The sequence below is a fragment of the Ammospiza nelsoni genome, chromosome 1 (genome assembly GCF_027579445.1).
Source record: "Ammospiza nelsoni isolate bAmmNel1 chromosome 1, bAmmNel1.pri, whole genome shotgun sequence".
NCBI lineage: Eukaryota > Metazoa > Chordata > Aves > Passeriformes > Passerellidae > Ammospiza > Ammospiza nelsoni.
The window spans coordinates 51,966,336-51,987,003 of NC_080633.1; the positions used below are offsets into that span (position 1 = coordinate 51,966,336).

At 36.4% G+C, this 20,668-nt stretch overlaps 1 protein-coding gene across 2 annotated transcripts in view; it reads left to right on the forward strand.

Annotated features, from left to right (window-relative positions):
- Window positions 1-20,668, forward strand: part of TPK1 (thiamin pyrophosphokinase 1) — a 302,955-nt gene that overhangs the window by 19,128 nt on the left and 263,159 nt on the right. The window contains exon 2 of one of the 2 annotated variants that reach the window (XM_059478901.1): window positions 12,562-12,779. The exons of the other annotated variant lie outside the window; for it this stretch is intronic. The gene's annotated coding sequence lies outside the window, so the exon portion shown is untranslated. The remainder of the gene's footprint in view (window positions 1-12,561; window positions 12,780-20,668) is intronic. 2 annotated transcript variants of the gene reach the window in all.

The following is a 20,668-nucleotide window of genomic DNA, read 5'->3' on the forward strand; positions in this document are numbered from 1 at the left end:
TCTTATAATAAAGAATTCACATGCTAGTTCCAAGACAACAGCTAGGGTATTTGTAGTACAAACTATGAAAAAGAGCAAAGGGAAGCAGCAAGGGAAGGTGTGGTGTCTCTGGTCAGCACCATGCTTAGTAAATATGGCATGCAAACCCTTAATTGCCAGTCCATGCCTGTGGAATTGTGGCATCTGGTGAATCTGAGAGGGTTTTAAGAATAATATGTAGTGAACTGTTCACAACAGTGGGATGTTTTCGTTAAAAGCATTGAAAATTCAAATGTTGCTCATAGGTCTTTTAGGCTGAAATCGTTGCAGGACATCCATGCACAAAGACATGAACAAGATGTCAGTACTGACAGAGAGGAGCCAGCAGCAGAGGGTAAGGACAGCATCATCCTCGGATAATGATGCCAGTAGTGGGATGGTTCAAAACAGTGGCAGGAGAGGGGTCATCAGAGGGCCTTCAGACTTTTGAAAGTGAATAAGCAGTAAAGAAAAAAACAAGGAGATCTTTGGAAAGCAAAATAAAAAATGGGGACAGATATATGAAAGATGGTGAGAGACTTCCATAAGGAACATGTTGGCATTGTTAACTGGAGTCTTGAAACCATTCAATTCTGAATCAAGGGGGAGTAAAGTGTTAGTATGCAGTCCCACCTGGTGATGGCAGAGTAAGAAAGACTGTTTACTGCTTACAATGTCTTTAAGTCTAAATCCCCTTTTGTTTTATCAGGTTATGTGAATTGAACAGAAATGTGTAAGCAGAATTGGACTTGGCATCTGTCACGTTTCTGTAGTGTCAGAGAAATATTTTGTGAAACAATACAAGCTAATAGCTATAGATTTCATTTGCTCCATTGTTGCATGTGCCTGCAACATTCCTTGGAGAAGAATCTTCCCTTTAAGCATTACAGATTCTTCAGAATGATTACCTGCATAGCACAGCTTACTGCTTTTTCAGTACTCACTCTGTTTGCAATTACACCCATGCCTTTTAGTTTTGTTTCTGGTGCCCATAAAATCTCTTTCTAGTCTTAAAAAATAGCAGATCAATCTATGCCTCAAAGGAGGATGGATCTTTCAGATTTTTAGCATGTGCAAAAATGATAAACTAACAGACTGTTCAGGTTCTTTATAGGTGCTGTGGCTGTGGACAGATTGTTTGGATTTTGAGCCTGTGAACTCTTTAGGCCTTTTAATTTGTTCAATTTTATTTTCATATTCATATCTAAATTTTCATTTCACTTTTAATTAGTTTCATTATATTTGATGGCAAAATGTTGCTTTATGTTCACTGTTAATAGTCTAATTGTTTCTCTTGCCTTAAGTAATATCTCGTTAACTTTATAACCCATCTTTTACACATCATCTACAGAATTAATTTCCCATGTATGTAGTTGTATTGTCTGCAGCATCTTTCCAAAAACTTCCTCAATTAGCATTTTTATTGTTGTATTGGTTTCTTGCCTGTAAGAATTAAGCTGAGAAGCCTGTTGATAAAATTTAATATCACAAGTTCATGGTCTTTCCAGACCTTTTTAATAAAAAAATCTGGGTAATTCCCTGTCGGTGAAAGAGCTAAGCATTTATGTAGGTCTTTAAAAAAAAATCCCCAAACAACAACATAGCAAAAAGCCAAAAACTCCAACTGCCATGCAACAACTGAGCGCTGTTTTCTAAATTGAAATTAAAATGTCAATAAACTTTTGATGTGTGCAAACAACAGATGTGATTGGTAGTTTTACAGGAGAACTGGTGAGTGTAGTGATTGTTTCCCTTAAGAGAGTATTTTATAGCCCCTCTCTGTTGGTTACATTCATCAGAAAGAATTAGTCTGTGTAGACTGGAAACGGGTGCTGCAAGCTCGTATGGTGTAGCTTTTAAAATACTCTTTAATATTTCCTTCCTTTCACTGAAATTATATTGCAGAAATATAATAAAGTTATGATAGGCTTCCTCATCAGCTTTGGCCATCTTCCTTTAACATCTTTAATGAGAGTATTGTTTTCTTCTGTGTGTGTGTGTGTGTGCAAAACACACTGTAGATTGTGACATGCTCCTTGGTTTTCACATTGTGTTAGCAGTGAGGACACCTTGGATATGGGAAGACGAGAGACTCTTCTTGGGAGGTGCAGCGCTTCTGCACGGGGTCTAGTTCTGCCAGGAAAATTGTGTTGTTGAGACATTTATTCACTACACTTTAAGCTCTTTGTTGCAAGTTATTTTGGGAGGGATGAAGCACTGAAAAGTCAAGTTATTAGTCACAGGTGTGGGTAAAGTAAAAATAAAAAATTCCATTGAAAATGGAGCTTAGTGGAAATCTGGGGCTAAAAATACAACACTTTTTTTTTTTTTTGAGGAAAAAACCAAACAAACCTCCAAAAAATGGTGGTTCCCTGTCACCCAGTAGATTCAAAGGAGCAGATTGCCTGCTCCTGTGGAGTTCTAGAAGATCAGGTCTGCCCCACTCCTAAAAGAAAGCTGCTGTACTCACTATGTGTCATTTTCAGAAGAGTAAGGTTAGATAAGCACCTATGTTCACAGATAATTTGTGCCTTTACTGTACATCTGGAGTTGAGAGAAGAATTATTTGTCCTGGAAAAATAGTCAAATCTTTAAAAGATGTCTTTGTCCTAAACTGGAATAAGAAGTTGAATTCTCAGAGATAGTCCTAAATTATAGTTGAGATCGAGCAAAGCATTTTCATTAAAATGATATATTTATATTTTATTATTTTTTTAAATTTCAAATGTGACTGTTCAAGTTCATGCTTTAAGAGTACTTTCCTTTTCAGTGAAATATCTCACTTGGAGAATTAGGAGTTAGGATATTTGAACAGCTTCAGAGATTTTGAAAGCAAATGTGTTTATCAAACCTCATCTTTCCTGTGAGCAGTTTTACTAATGACTATTCTGAGACAAAAAGATGAAGGTGTTTTCTCAAAAATTGTCCCAGTTTGCCCTATCCTGCTGCATGTTTTTTCTTCTGTAAACTCTGATTTTATCATTCCACATGATAAAATAAATGTGTTTCTTACAGAAATATTTTAATTCCAATGTTCTTTAAATTTAATGTCTGCTTGTATTTTTTGTAAGATAACAAAATCATGACAGTCAAGGAGACTACTTTGATAAATAATACAATTCTTGCATAAAATCTAAGCAGTAGTTTATACCTACACTTCAAAAAGGAAGGCGGAACAAGGTGAAGTAATTTAGATAGGCATACTTTTTCTATTAATTTTCATATGTTTGCTGAACAATCCTGGCATACAGAAGATTATTGTGCATTGTAAATACATTATGGGGAATCTTAAGATGGAAGTGATTCTTTCTATATATATAAAATCTATTTTTTACTAATTAAGGTGTGTCTAGTTACAGATTGTCACCTGATACACCTTGGTATTTTCTTATTTATTTTGCTATTGTTGTGCCCACTTGTGCTAGCACCAGTTCTGTATTCCCTAACTTTCTTCTAAGGTGTGTAATCAGATGTTAAAGCACTTCAAATACAGGTATTGCAGCATAAATATAGCTAGGAGCTTGACTTTAGATCATTGAACTTGATGAATGTTTTGTGTGCCACAGGGTTGGATGAAAGCTGAATCAGATCAGACCAAATTGACTGTGTAAGGCAAACAGATGCAATTTTGCACAGCTAGATTTTTTTTAAAAGTATAGGAATAGGTAATGATGACTATTAGTGGTGTGGAATGTTTCTGTGCAAAGAAATTAAATGGATTAGGAATTTAGCTTGGAAAAGAAAAGACAGAAAAAATATAGTAGAAGCCTATAAAATTGTAAGAAAAACCAGGAACAAGTATTTTGTGTTTGTGGGGTTTGTTATTATGTTGGTTGTGGTGCTTTTTTATTGTTTTTTTTTTTTAATGCCAAAGCTCAGGATATAATATCAAACATGTTCCATGTTTATAGCTAAATAAATAATTTTTGTGCAGATTGCAATTAACTTGTACAAGCCCACAGCCACAGATACAGGGACAATTAAAAGTATTAAGATTTTCAGAGAGATTAGAGAAATTTTTGGAGAAATAAACAGCAGTTGCTGTTAAAAGCCTGGATGCAGCCTTTGGTTCAGTTCATTAAGTACTGGATGCTGAATAACGATAAATGTTGTTTCATGCATATACAATTTCTCTATACTTCCCAAGTTTGTTTGTTTTTGGGGATTTTTTTCAATAGCTAGTAGTTCATTTCTAGTGAACTAAAGGTAGAGGCTTAACTGGAGGAACAACAGTCTATGGCTTCCTCATGAAGGGCAGAGGAGGGGCAGAGGCTGATCTCTTCTCTCTGGTGACCAGTGACAGGCCTGAGGGAAGGGACTGGAGTTGTGTCAGGCGAGGTTTAGGTTGGATGTTAGAGAAAGGTTTGCTTCCCCCAGAGGGGGGCTGGACACTGGAACAGGTTCTCCAGGGAAGTGGTCACAGGGCCAAGCCAGACAGAATTCAAGAAGAATTTGGAAAATGCCCTCAGGCACACGGTGTGACTCTTGGGGCTGTCCTGTGCAGGGCTGGGTTGGACTGTCCTTGTCACGTTCCTTCCAAATCCAGATATTCCATAACTTTATTATATTTATAAAATCCCATCAGAATAATTTTTGATGCAATGAAATGCACTGTTTTTCTCTGTTACTAGAACTGTATCACTGCTACATTTTTTTTGTCATCTGTAAATACACAGTATTTGAGATCTTAAAGGTCTTTTGACTAGTACAGTGCTTCATATTGACCTCATTTCAGATGTTAAGTATCCCTTGTGGAACTAAAGCACATCTTTTGCAAGCTAAAGGACAGAAGACATTTTTATCTGTGATGTTTTGTGATGTTTTGTAAAGTCCTTGAGCTCCTTGCATGGAAATGCAATATGATTATATTGATGGTGATTATGGCAAAGTGCTGAGGAAAATGATACAGGAAAGTGATTAGATTCTTCTCTGCCTTGCCAAAAAAAAAAAACTAACAAACCCCAAACCAACCAAAACTCAATGATTGAATAGTTCTGGGTATTTTTTTATCACTTGCGAGGTGAAAGCTGTGCAGAAACAAAGCAAATCTGGCTCGTAGAGTGTAGTGTAGAAATTTAACTTTCAAGAGTTCAGTATATTTGCAGAGTGCCTACTTCATTACTTGAACTCAGAAAAAAATAAATAAACTTGCAGCAACACAGAGAATTCTACTTATATTAAAAAATCAAAAAACAAAAAACAGCTGTAATTATAGACATGTTAAAAAATAACAAGCTTATTTTGAGCCATGGAGCATTACAGTTTGTAATACAAATTTCCCAATAGAGTGGAGTGATAAAAACTTGTTTGATAACCAATCTTCCAGTAAAAACCGAGTAAATATACTCATAACTGTGTGTCAACACTGTGCATTAACTATGGAAAAAGCTGTATTGAGTGCAGATCTCGAGGGAATTCATGACAAAACATCATGTCCTCTTTGGTTTAATTATTGTTCAGAACTCCCAGAAATGACAGCTCATGAAGTGTTCACCTGAACCATGGAATGCAATATTGGGCCTTAAGAAAGAAACAAAACCAACTTTTGGGTTGTGTCTCTATAGAGGGACTGACACAATATATAGTTAATAAATGGTTGTTCTTTTGCTCTCAATTTTGGAAAGTCTCTTGAACTTGTGTCAAAAAGCAGATGGATTATTGACGTCCAGCACCTCACAAAGCCCAGTCTGCAGAGCTGGAACACAGGACATTTTCCAGAATGACTGTTTGGTTTGGATTCAGATTCCCCTGATAGTTCTCATCATAGTACATATATTCTCAAGTGGGAGAAGAAAGAATTCAATTGTATTTTTTTTCCAGTTTTAGATTATATAATGTTACACTAGATATGGATCAGGCAGTTTTGTACTTTGCAAATGCCATCTGTTGTGGAAACAAAAATACTACTAATGAAGATTTTAAATAATGGATTTCTCTGGATATGTGGTGAGTGCAACTTTTACAATGAGTTGATAAACTAGAAGGTAGAGGTAAGAGAAATGAAAGAGGTTGGCTGGGTCATCTAATGGCTGGCAAATTTCATCCCACACAATGTAATTCTTCTCTTGCTTTCAACTAGCTCTTCATTTTTATGTAACAGCAGGTGGATTTGGTCCTTTACTCTCCCCTATTTGGCTGATACTACAACAGGCCATTGTTCTAATAACAAGGAACTGTCTTCTAATTTCCATTTTATGGGCAATGCATACCAGTTCATTCATGTGTGAATATTTTTCTGCATGGAATCTTCCATAGGAGGTTTTCTGTCTTTGACACAAAATTTTTGCTGTTCTCTGTGTGCTGAATGCAACATTGGGTTGTATTTATTATTTATACAATGATGTATATCATTGTATAAATGATAAACATAATTTATACAATGACGTTGTCTTTGTGTGACTTGGAGGGATCTTGTGACCAGTTGGCATACTTACATACTTCTTGTTCTTTGGCAGTTCATCAGCTCCCAGGGCATAGCATGGTTTTTTATTACACCCCAGAAATGCATTTCTCATGCTTGTGGTGCTATTAAGTTTCATCCTGTTTTTATTTTGTGCCACAAGGCTATGCATTAAATTCTATAAGGTGTCCATCTCTTTCTTTGCCTTCTAACTTAATCATTAGTAAACTTTGTCTTATGCCACAGTTACTAAAGTATTAAGATTAGTGCTAGCACCGATCCTTGAGGATCTATCCTACTAACCTTGTCTTCAATTTAGTACATTTCCTTTTGGAAAAATCAGTATCATTTGCTTATTAGCCAATTTCTTGTCTTATTTAGCCTTCTTCTTCTGGTTCTTTTTTTCTGTAGTTAAGTGTTAAAACCCTGCATAGCTTTATGGCGGTTCCAGATTTTATGGCATATTCCTTCCCCTGAAAACTAGTAAAGAAAAAAATTAAAACGCCCCTCAAAACATTTGTTCTGACGTGATTTTCTTCAGTAAATTCATATTCACCAAAAATATGCTTGAGTTCTTCACTTGATAAATGCTGTATTTCAAAAAATAACTGCAGACATCATTGGTAGATGCTTTTAAGTCTCCTTTATGATAATGCACTATTAGCTGTGTAACTGAAGAAGTTCTCACAAGGTGATTTTCAGTCAGACAATTGCAAATTTTTTCTAACTACATAAATCAGGACTGACTCAATAGAAATCTGTGAACTTACCATGTTGTAAATTGTATGAAACTAAGATGAGATTTTTAAATATAGTATTATCATGCTCAAGAAAAATTCCAGTTGCGTAGCTTGGTATTTCAGAATTGCTTTAGAATGCAATTATCACTAATAATTACACAAGAATAACAACACACTATATTTTGCCAGAGTTCTTTCACTGGTTTACTGAAATTTTTACTGACAAAAATGTTGTGTATTTCATTGTATCCAATGAAGTAGGTATTAGCTAGAGATAGTGGAGAATTTTTAGGTGAAAATGGAGTGTAATAATATAAAATATTTTTGAAGGGAGAGTAGTCTGAGGTAGAAGGTCACAACTCCTGCCACAACAAGAGAAGAGAGACTCGAATAATACGTAGATGAGTAATCCAGTCATTACTTGACAAGGGGGGTTTATTTATTTATACCCTGCAGAAGAGCTCCGAGAGACCCACACGGAGGATGGCACAGTACTCACTGACACGTGTCTTAACCTTTGCCTTGGCCAGGAGCTTCACAGGAGCCTGCTTGTTGCCTGGGAGGCAGCTGAGCACATGTGAAGCTTTAAACATACCTCTGGTTTAGCTCTGCCTAGACTGGGTACTGATAGTGTGAGAGACATTTTCCTGGTTTTTCTGAGTTGTGGTTCCTGAGCCTTTGTTTGGTATCTGCACATTTTGATCTAAAGTGGTTTGCAAATGGGTATCTGCTGTGTATTTCTGAGTGACATAAACCTCATAGATTTGTATTAGTTTTCTTTTGGGTTTGACTTTTATCCAAATATTCCTCTGTAAAACACTTCATTCTTGGTCACAGAAATATAAGAAAGATATTGAACTGTTAGAGAGTGTCCAAAGGACAACAACAAAGATGGTGATGGGCCTTGAAGGGAAGCCACATGACAAGGGACTGAGGTCACTTGGTCTGTTCAGCCTGGAGGAGAGTGAAGGGACACCTCATTGCAGCTAAAACTTCCTTGTGAGAGGAAGAGGAGGAGCAGGCACTGATATCTTCTCTGTGGTGACCAGTGACAGGCCCCAAGGCAATGACCTGAAATTGTGTCAGGGTGGGTTTAGGTTGGATCTTAAAAAAAAGTTCATCCCCCAGAAGGTGTTTGGGCACTGGAACAGGCTCCCCAGGAAGTGGTCACAGCACCAAGCCTGACAGAGTTCAGGAAGAATTTGGACAATGCTCTTGGGCACATGGTGTGGCTCTTGGGGATGGTCCCGTGCAGAGCCAGGAGTTGGACTCAGTGATCCTTGTGGGTTGTTTCCAACTCATCGTATTCTGTGAATCTGTGATTCTTTTCTACTTACTTTTCAGTTTTTCTGGTTTCATATTCTTTTCCATGTAATTGCATACCTTAAAGTCTTCTTCCTCATCCCAGTGTAGACAGTACTTGTCCTTCATATGGATTCTAAATGTTGCTTTTGTTTCAGTCAGTTTACTATTTGTGTGCTTTCTTCCCTCTTCACATCAGGTGAATTTGTTCTGGCTTTGATTAAGCAGACTTATTGAATAATTTCTTAAGATTCCTTCTGCCTTAATTCTCTAGTTCTGCAGGTTTTTTCTTCATGCTTGAGCTTTTACATTGAGAAATTTGTTTCTGGGATTATATTTTTGACTTTAATGTTTTATGTCAATTGCTGTACAAATAAAAATGAAATTAAAAGAGAAAATGTAAAGATATCTATAAATTTGTTTAAAGTAAAATTTCAAGAAAAATTCAAGGAGAAAGAGGATATTTAGGGAAAGTTCATTAAGAAAGTCATAGATCCCAACATGTTATGGCTGTTTTAAGAAGAATGAGAAATGACGAAACTGAATTCTTTCTGTGTTGGTTCACTTATGACAAAATGGAATGTAATTACAGAATACATTTTCAGCTCATTCCCTGAAACTAAGGAGGTCACATCAGTGATATATTTAACTGACTAAGCTGAACCTTCTCTAACAGAAGGACTCTCTGCAGTGCCAAGGCGTCACCTTGAAGTAAGATGCAGTGTTCACTGTCATCTGTTTCTATTACACTTTCCCCTGCTTCAGTTATGGAAACACCTTCACTTAAACAAGATTCAGTTCTTTGTCATTAGAGTGAGTAAAACAAAGGGACATGCCAGAGCAATTTAAAATCCAATAAAATTTTCTGAAAGAATAGCAACTTTGTTAATTTTGCAAGGGCAAAAAAATATTCTTCAGTGCTAGTTGTGTCAGCTGTTTCATATTGAGAACTAGAAATTGTTTCCTACTGAGAACTTTATCTTCAATAGTATCTTACCCCAGTGCAACCAATCTCATTAGGAATACACCTTTTCTTTCTAAGCATACTGACTCAGCTTTGCTATGGCTCTTCAAATCACTCTCTGAAGCAAGATTTTCATGAAAGGCTTGTGAAGGATTTGCATTTAATCACTTCTTTTAATTAAAATTCTCTCATCCTCCATCAGATTCTGTGAGGGATCAATAAATCACAGATATGTGAGGTTAAAAGTGGAGTCTTTTGCCATATTTGTTGCATGACTACCTCATGGTGACTTCATCTGGAATATTATTCAGTGCTTTGGATTAAAATAAATTGAAATAAATACATAAAAGGCTTAAGATGAGTAATTTTGTCTTATAATGGGTCAAGAGTATCCACACAATCTTTTCAACAGAGTAGATGTGAAGTCTGGTGATTTTTTTTTTAATTAACACTTTAGAAATCCACTCTACCTGGGTTTTTTGCCAAAGCCTATAGATAGTTTTATCAAAAATACTTGTACATCAATGTTGTTTGTTCTAATAACTGTCATATGAACCTAGATATCTCTGGGAAGATAGCGAAACAAACTGAAACTCATCTTACCATAAAACTAAGTTGCTAAGTACTTTCACTGGGACAAAAAGCTTATGCTTAAGGTCAAAATTTAGTCTGACTTAAGGAAGTACAGTTCCTAATAACTTTATCTGGATACTTGCCTGTTTCTTTGGGGCTAATTTTTTTCCCAAACTTAATAAATAATTTTGTCTTCATTTTGAGCAAGTAAAAAGAAAAAAAAAAAAACAAACAAACCTACGTATGTGTGACTCAGAACTGCTGTGAACAAATGTTACTCAAATGCTACTAGCTTCTGGAAAAGTTGGTTGAAATGTGAGGATGTGGTGAATGAATCAGTGTAAGTGCTCTTAATTCAATATTATACTTCTTAATAACCTTATAGAATCTAAAATGAGGTTCTTTTTCTTCTTCCTTGTTTTTATTTTTTTTAGTATCAAAAATTTATTGAAGCAAATTAAAAAGAAGGCAAACTTAAATGGATCAGTTAGGAGAGAAGGAAAAAGAGTGATTTGCATTTGTAATATGAGTATCTGTTTGAAACTGATTTAACACCTTCCTTTGCTAGAGGAATGTCAAAATGAAATTTAAATTACCAGATAATGCATTATTTTAGCTTCATACTACCTGCAAGAATAACAGAAATTCCTATTTTTTATTTATTATGAGAATGTTATTGCCAACTTATTACCTAAAATCATAAATATTTTTGTCGTCATTAAAAAATACCATCATAAGAGAATGAACAACTTCATGGAACATATTAAATAAGCTTACTGTTTGTGCTGGTTTACACTCCTGAAGGTGAGAAGTATGTGTAATTGTAAGGCTTTAAATTCAGTGAATGTATTTACAATTTGAATAAATTTTTAATGCAATTTTTTGAAGTACCCAAGTATTAAACACAGTCTGTTGAAGTAATTGAAAGAATTACAGCTTCTGTGAATTGGGCATAAATTTCTCGGCAGTGTCTTTCAAAAGAAGCAAATATGATCTGTTCTTTTCAGTGTAGCTGTGCAGCTCATGTACCTGTCCCTCTCAGGCTTGGGCAAGGAGGGAGAAATTAAGCCTGTGTTTAAAATTAAGGGTTAACTGCCTTAACTGTTTTTCCTTGCAAAAAACACTTCTCCTTTTCCAGAACCTGGACATTAAGGCATTCAATAAAGAGTATTTATAGGTACTATAGATCTCTGTGCTATGTATTATTCTTACACTGTCAAAGAGATACTTCTTCCTAAAAGCATGTTTTGCTTGCATCTTTGTATAAAACTGGTTTTGTGCAACCTTATTTTTTATAAATATTTTTATTACAAATACTATTTCCCTTTTTTTTTCAGTAAAAAAAACCTCTCCTTCATTTTGGATCCACTCACATTGTAATTTGCATAATTGAAAGTAGGTTGATGACAAAGTGTGAATTGTATTCAGAAAACAAAAAGTTAGGTTTTTGTACTATTTCCAAATACAGGGGAAAAATACTTTGAGGTGTTCAAAATATATTGAAAACAGGAAAAAAGCTCCAGTTTGTTGGAGCTTACCTGGGTATTCTGTAATAAAAGAATATGCACTCTTTTACAATTAATTGATCATACATCATATTCATTTTCATTGTATTATGCTGCTAATGCATTTCTTCTGTTACAAATGTGTATTATTTTTTATGATATTATAGGAGAAAGGAAAATATGTAGAGAACTGTAAGCAAACAAAATTTATCCTTTTTGAAGGATAAAGGAAAGGTGGTGGAGTTAATTGTGTACAGTTCCAAGTAGCTTTAGAACTAGCAGGAGGAAATTAGATGTTGTGTGAAAACAGCATGAAATGTAATTCAGAGCAGCTGTCTAATTTATCAGTAAGAACAAAGTGCTCATGTTCTTAAACTACTCAATTACTCCATTCAACCTTCTTTGACCTGTTCAGCCTGGGAGTGTTTGCTTAAAACTAAAAACTAAAGAAATTTTGCCAACCTTTTAAAATAAACTAAAAGAATCCCCATGAGCTTCCTTTACAATATTCGTGTATTAATTTTCGAATTTATATAACTCTGGACTCATCACCTCTTTAGAGGAGATGTATGACATTCTCTGCTTAACAGTGCAGAGTCAATAAACTTAAATTCTTTTGAGACTTATTTCAAAATATTGCCAAACTGATGGCATATAACACAAAGATAAGGGCTTCATTGCTATGGGACATAACTGTGAAATCCTGAGATCCAAATTATACTTTCCTGGTAGCCCATGGGACTGCTGTTATTCTGTGATTTGTAATATTTCCTCATGCACTGACCATGGCCCTGTTCATACTGTTCTTCAGAACAATCTTTTAAACTCTGTGCATTCTACAATCTGTTTGGAAATCAAGCAAGGTACACAAACCAACTACAGAACAGATGTTCAACCAGAGTAAAGCGGTGTTACAACTCCAGTTTTTAATCATGTACTCCAATTTACACTGTCAGTCTCTTAGAAAACCCCATCGGCTGTTGTTGCAAATACAACATTTCTATTAAGAGGAGAAATTACTCTTTGCATTTTAAGTTTTGCTAATATATTCTTTTTCAGTGTAGATAAGACGCTTGCATCACAGAATCTCAGAAGAGTTTAGCCTGAAAAGGATCACTGGAGGTCCTGTGGTCCAGCCCTGCTGCTCAAACTTGGCCACCTGCAGCCAGTGGCCCAGGACCATCTGCAGACATCTCTAAAGGATCTCCAAGGAGGGCTACTCTGCCACCTCCCTGGGCCACCTGTGCTGCAGTCCTCAGCCCCCTCACAGTGAAAAGGTATTTCCTGATATTCAGAGGAATATAGAGGACACAGAGCCTCCTGTGTTTCAGTTGTGTGCCAATTATCTTTGGTCCTGCAGTGGGCACCCAGAAGATTGTAAATATCATTCTGGCAAATATTGTTTACAGACAGAATTTGAAAATAGCAAACCTGGGTTATTATTCCTCTGATGAAAAGGACAATTGCTTTTGTAGAAAACTTGTGAATCCTTGGTAATGCTGATCACAGTGAAGCTCTTTGTTGTTTAACCTAAAAAAACTCTTTCAGATTAAATAATTTTTGCGACCAAAATGTAAAAAGAGCCTTCATGTCCTTTTTGTAATTCCAGCTTTCAACCTTTTTCCTCTGTGAATTAAAGATCTGTTTTGCAGTAGAGAATGCAGATGAGAATTCTGTTGGTCTGTTGTTACTGTAGGACATGAAACAATACGATGTGTACACGCTGCTGCTCTCAAGGTGAAAAAAGGGAAGTTTATTTTCTGACTCTAACATTTATAGATTTTTAAAAGTGACAGTAGGATTGGAGGGGGAAAGTGGCACCTCTCCAATGATACTGGACAAACCAACAGTCCATCAAATTTCTCCTCCTCCATAAAAGAATGCAAAACAATAAGTTATTTACAGAAAGTGTGTGAGAAAGTTCTTTACAAGAATGTAAACATCAGAAAGCTTAGTAAATCTTAAAAATCAAGACAACAATTTCAGATATATTATTGATATTATTAGTCAAACATACATCTTTGGACACACTTTTGGGGCATTTTTACAGTCTTACTAAAATTAACTCGGCTCTGAAAGTAAATAGATATATTTGCCTCTCTAAGGCAAATTGAAACAGTGTAATGTTGTGTATAGATAAAAAAGCCATACCTTGAAAATAATTTTAGCCTTAAATCTACATTTAAGCCAAATTCTTTTGAAAAAAATCACTAGGGGTTCTGAACAAAGGTACTGTCAAGTGAACTAGAGCTTGGATAGAACATTTACAGAAGCCATGTAATGCTTGTATGGTTCTGTAAGACACGTTTCAAGGCACTTGTGATGTAGAAACTATTATGGCACAAAATAAGCATGATGTATCTGTGTAGGTTATAGAGTGACTGTGTGACAGATCTCAAAATAGACCCATATATGAGTGCACCCTGAGAAATCTAGCAGGGTTTTATGTCTCATCATATTTTGTCTGCAATGAAAGGAAATGCAAAATCTAGGAATGATTGTGGACACAAGGATTGATGGATTGGGAAATAGCAATGAAGAGTATGGAGTACAATGGTATCTGGATCTCTGCGTGAACTGCACAGACTCAGATAGGGTCAAGTGATTAAAATATCCAGTGTAAATGTTATAAACAAAATTAATTCAGAGAGGGAAAACTTTGCAGTGGGAAACAATAGTTCTAGTGAATCTGAATTCACAAATTTCTGTGGCAGAGCCTGTTTCTGTGCAAGGAAATCTGCTACCTCTGCTTTTGCCTTCCAGTACTAAAATACCATGTCCAGTTCTGGTGTACACTAATTGACAAGGGCAGTGAGAAATGAGGCATCCTCCAAGATGCAGGGAGACTCAGAGCTATATTAGTTTATCTTTGTGGGAGAAGTTTGCAGGAGAACTTTGCTCACAGAGAGCATTTGGGGTCTAACAAAAGGATACCAAGAGAGAGTGTCAGTGTGAAGGGCAGTGTGTGGGTGTTAAAAGAGTTCCCTCCCTCCTAGCTGGTGCCATGTTCCATCCTGAAACTTCCAAGTGCCTTTACCTTGCATCAAACTCAACTTCCTTGTCAGTGTCTTTGTGACCTTTTCTGATTCAACTCATGTTCCATTGGCTTCCTAGGGACTCACCCACATCGCTGAACATTTTTACATCTGTTGAATCCTTTTTCATGCTTGGAGTGTCCTTCCTTGCCAAGTCTACCTCTCTATCTCTGTGTTCTCCTTTGAGTACAGATTGTTGCATGGGGACCCACCACATTATCAAGTGTAAAATAATGAGGAATAAAGTAATTAAACTTTTTTACAGGAGAACACTAATCTGTGCACTGGAACTTACCTTACTATGGTTACAATGGTTTAGACCCATTTGTTGCTTACGGTTAGTAATTGCACTAAATATTGATTTTTTGTTCACTCTGTATCCCATTGCATTGTTATATTGTCCAAGATACCTGTTGTGCACAGCTTTTAGTTTAGTCAAGGGTGCTCCTTGTGTATCCTGCTGGAGGTGCTGGGAGGCATCACACAGTCCTGGGGCTGGTGGTGGCATTAAGCAAAGTTTATCTTACTCGTTGCCCACATTTGTGCATAATGTGAGAATTATGAAAGTACTTCATTATTTAGGCTGGCCTAGGCTTGCTAAAAATCTATAAGGATTATATTTTATAGGATAAAAAAGACAAACATCAGATTTCAAACACCCTAGAGTTCCTTAAGGCTGCTGCTTGAGTTGACCAAATCCCACAAATGAGCCTCATCAGTTTGTTTCCAAACATTTCTTCCTTACTCTTGTTTTTTTTTTTTTTTTTTGTTTTATTTTTTTATAATTTTTTCATTTTGGTGGTTGTTGTTGTTTTTGGGGGAGCCTGGGGGTTTTGTTTGAGTTTATTTGTGCTTTGAGTTTTTTTCTCCAAAAGCATTAGTAATTTTTTCTTGTTTGTTTTCAAAACTTTCCTGAGTCGTGTTCCAGTAGGGTTATGTGGTGTATTTTTGGGGACATGAATTATTTCTGTGCCCACTTCTACTTTGCTGTAGGAAAAACTTGTGCAAAGTGAAGAATCTGAGGAAGGGAACATAATCAATGGAAACACAGGAGAAACCTTTCTCTTCAAAATAGGCAGATGAGTCTCTATTTAGTCATCAGTTAATAATGCATGAGTTCTAATTTTAAATAAAAGCATATGGAAAATAATAGTAAAAAATGTTTACATAATCTTTTAATGATGAGTAATGAGTAGCTTTAAGTAAGAAAATACTTTTTCTTGCAAATTATTTTTAGGTGCAGAATTTGAGGCAAATCTTGATTGCAAGCATTACTTCAAAATAACAGCATCTCATTTTACCACAGTTTTTATGTAAGCGAAAATGGAAAAAAAAAAGTGAAAGGTTTCAAGTCACCCTTGATTCTCAAAAGTGCCTGTTGCTAAAGAGAGATCAGGTTGGTGCCAGATGTGTGATACTTCCAAAGATTTATAGAAGAGAGATGCTTGAGGACTGTGGGGAATGAGAAGGACCCCAGTGGGCTGGGAATTGTAGATGGCAGAATTGGCTGCCTCAAGTGGGGTGTGAGATTGAATTAACGTTGTCATAGCAGTTCTATTTATAAGATATTTGTGATGGGGAAGGGTTGGTGGACTCAACCTTTGCTTATAAGTACAGGTGGTTCATGAGTAAGTAAGGAATGGACTGAAAGCAAAATAAAGTCATTGTTTTGTTTTGTTTTGAAGATCAGGCTGGAAAGTCTTGCGTTGGTTAGGTATGTAGTACACAAGTGTACAGTACATGTAAAAAAAAATCAATTTGTTACTAGGACTTCAAGTGCCTGTTCAGGAAATTGATGATGTGCCTAAATCTGCATGTTTATGTAGCTGCATTGACCTGTGTTGTGAGAAAAATGTGGTTCTTCCTGCAGTCAGTTTATATTGCTGAATGGAAATGGAAGCGATCCCAGGGATAACTTGATCACAAATGTTTTTCCTTTGAATCTGATTGTTATGCAACTGTTTTGAGATTATTTCCTGTGCAGCTTGGTTAGCAATAGGTTGGACTTCCCCACCTGATTTTCCCTCAAAAAGACTTGGAAGGTGCAGTGTAAAGTTTCTGCCAGTATTTGTGTGTTGGCCATGGGAGCAGATAAGGCAGATAAGGCGAGTGATGTTTCTTAGCAACTCTTTGCAGAGTAACTTCGTGGTCTGTGCCTTTGTCATTGATGTGTTACGCATTTGCCAAGTTTCTGAAATAACTGAAATGGCAAATAATTCTAGGCTCTGATATAGACCAGAGCTGACTATCTAAGGTTCATCTGGTGCAACTGGCATGCCTGCATCAAGCCAGGATAGTTGTAACCTCTAGTACATCTTAAAACAGTAAGAAAAGTTGTGAAAGCTGATTGGTTTTAATTAAAACTCTCAGTGGAGAATCAAATGGCAGGAAAAATTTCCTTTTTGTAAAGTTACATTGAATAGATCTGTCATCATCCTATAATTTTAGAAAATGGTTTCTTCTGGAAAATGGAATTTTGTTTCCATCAACAAGCTTAGTATTCCCTTGCTGAGATAAAGAAAGCACAAATAAAATGTTTCATGTCAAAAAGAGTCCAGCATGAGAATGGTGACCATTGGCAGTAGTTATGGATACAGCTGAATCATGATGTTTAGATGTTAGAGGCATTTGGTTAGAAATAGGAATAACATACACTGTTCAAATTATTACTATGGCTTTTTTATTATTTTTCTTTTCTCTGTACTTTACCAGCTGCTTGAGAAGTATGACATGAGTTTGTCTTGATAACGTCTCTCAGGGTGTTTTTTTAATGATCAGGTAATTATCTTCTATTTCATGCCTGTGTATGTTGCTAGCCTGATTCAAAGTATACAACAAGTAGCACTTTGTTTCAGTGCCTTGTTCCGCCCTTCTCCTCTCTCCTTTTGGCAATTTGATCTAATTAGTGATCAGCTCTTCCAATCCAGAGCACCTGTTCTTGTGTTCTTGGGCAGTACCATTACTGTGAAACTCTGATCTTCACTGGAGCTTATAGCTGTTACTTTAAAACCAGTAATAATACAAAATGAATGTGCTAACTGTTTATCTTTTTTCCAAAAGGCTGTCCTTTCCTATTATCTTGGAATGCTTTTATTTTTTATATCCAAGTACTTTACTGTACAATTGCCATTCGTGTTTGCAAGTGTGTAACTTGTTAATGACATCTGTCACTTAAGGACAGGGATAACAAGGTCACTGGGGAGAATAAAAATTAGAACAGGAAGTGTTCCTTGTGTGTGTTGTTTTGCTCACTGAAGTATCTCTCCTTTCTAATCTTTACTCTCCATAAATTGTAAATAACAGGATTTGACAGAAATATAGATTGCCTTAGTACACAGTAATGAATGCTCTAAGAATCATGATCATTTGGAAAACTATGCCAAGAAGCAGAGAATTTTATCTTCAGTCATCCAAAAATGTGCATTACAGAGCTCATCTTCATCTTTGGCATCTATCAAGCAGCTTGCTGGAAGCAGCAGAGCTAGTAAGCAAAGCATGTTGCAGTAAAATGGTCCCCCATGGGGAATAATTTAAAGTCATAGTGAAGTGTTGTTTTCAAAAGACATCAAATCACATTTCCACTGGAATATCAGACATAGTAAACGCAAGTGTGATGGAGAGTTCAGGTTAAAAAAGAATGCTGCTTCTGCACTCACTGTAAAGCTCAACAACTCACTATTATCTCTCTCTGTCACATCTGACTCTGTATATGCCCAGTACTTCTGCCAATTTGTAAGAACATTATTTAAGATGTGTCAATATCTTTATTTTATCTTTTTTTTTTTTTTTTACCCACGTGTTTTATGCATGCAGAAACAGAGGCTAGTAAGTATGTGCTGGTTTATTGTCATTCCATCTGGGCTGGTTTTATGTATACAGTATGTCCATAATATTTTGATAGACAAGATACAAAAACCTCTAGTAAAAACCCAGGGAACTGCAACTAAAATTTCCTAGGGTTGAGTGTGGGGGCAGAAGCTGGTGTTAATTTTGTTGATTTGACAGCTGTCTTCTGTTTCTGTGCATATCTGAAGATTTCATTTGGCCCAGGAAGTGAATTGGGTTACCTAAAAACCAAACTTCTGCCCAGAACCCTCACCAAAAGTTGTTGCATTCTCTAAACCAAGCTCCACAAAGACTTGGAAGTGTACATACTGGGAATGTGGCTTAGGAAAAGGATGGTTGTGGGGTAGGTTTTGCACTTCCTCTCTCAAAGATATTATATTTTCTCTTCTTAACATCTGCTTAGCAAAAGAAAAACTTTGGTATGGTGACTGCATTAACTGCTGTGAGCTTGACACAAATATGAACAGATCTTTATATAGGGAACTTTGGAAAATAAGTTTTAATGAAATGTTTTGTGGATTCAGCAATCTTTCAAGACAGCAGCTTGCCAAATCCATCACCCTGCTAGCCACAGTTCTAAAGATTTCTACTGTTGGTAAGCTCTAATTAGCAGAATTTCCTGTTACTGCCTCGTAGACTCTTCTAAGGTGGAGAGGCCTGGAGGAAGTACTGCATAATGGGTAGGCCTAAATGTGCAGGTGAAAGCTGTGGCATTTTGAAGGAGAGAGCTTGAACCTTGTATAATAAATGCTGCTGAAGTGCCATTTTCAAGTGTTAAAGGGAGATATTGGCTGAGAGGCAGTTTTACATCTGTCCCTCTCTGTGGTCACCATGGTTGGTGGGGCTGGAGAGCAGAATCCAAATACACCTGAGTGTAATTGTGTAGCAGCTGTGTCTGAGCTGGCTCCCTGGGAATACTGCTGTGCACCCAAAATGTCAATTTGTACAGCTTGACTGTCAGTTGTGGGAATCTTTAAAATCAGAGGGTTTTGGGAAAGCTGTAAAAGGCAGGCCTCAGAGACAGCAGAACTGAGATTAGAGCTAAGCAGTAGCCTTAAGATTTGTCAGTAGAAAAGTTATAAAAGAAGTAGAAGAGTAAGGACAAATAGAACAATGGTCTGTGTATTAACGCTTGTCTAGAATAACTCCCTAAGCTACAGAAAAGTATATCTAGAAATATATTAAGAAGTTCTAAGCGTAATAATGGAGCTCTGAGTATTATGGTTTAAGGCTTACAAGTAGGTATTGTATTCAAAATAAGCATTATTTTAACAAAAGGTAGATGTGCTTCTAGTGGTTGGATAGAACTACTGTCAATATGCTTTTGCTTTGTGTGAGTGGTCAAAAACCTTCTAAAGTAAGTTGTAACACTAAGTTCATTGTCTGCTGCCAGGGCTGTGAGCTGCTGGCATCTTCCCACTGTCATCACCACGTAATGAGACTGATGCTAGAAGATAAACAGCTTGAGACATGTTCCCCTGCAGTCCTGTCCCATTCGTGTATTTGTACATAGATTTGATTTGTGCATTAGTTAATTTAGTGGGTGACTTTGGTTTTGTTTGGTGGGGTTTGATATGAAGATGCAGAGCAGATGAAGTGATACACTGCCATACCCAAGAAATTCCCTAACCCTACTCATCTGGAAATCTGCACTTTTATCTTGTATTTACTTAACTGATCTAGCCTAATTCATTGTGCAAGCACTGCAGCAGGCTGGCTGCCTGGCTTGCTGGTGACCTTGTAAACACTTCCTCTTCTAGGTAGCTGCCTAGCATCAAGTTTCTACTAGAGTGCTAGTGTTTTTCAATTTTTGGAGGTCAGGACATGTTATAAGCAATTTTTCTGTTGTCACTCAAGAATGTTTGGATGGTTACTCAGTTCAGGTCCAAATTATTTTGAAATTCATGGCTTTTGGATTTGAACTGGATATTTAAAAAGTGGAAACACGTTTCAGGTTCCCTCATTTCTTTTATGATGATAGCATTTGGTGCCAAATGAGGCATTTTAATCTCTTATTTTAATGCTGAAGTTATGTGATATTTTTTTTTTCACGTTCCACATCTGAGAAATAAGGTAATTAGAAGAAAATATTAATTTGTGTGTCTATAGAGGTATACTTAGCAGTCCGTTGAATTGTCATTTGAATTTCAAAATGCTTTGAGAAGTAAAGGTTTACATTTATTAAAAAAAGCCTACAAACCCAAAACAAACCAAAACCAAAAAGCCTCAACAAGATTTTTGCAGGGCAAGGACCATATGTAGTTTTATTGTGTTGTATATGGTGG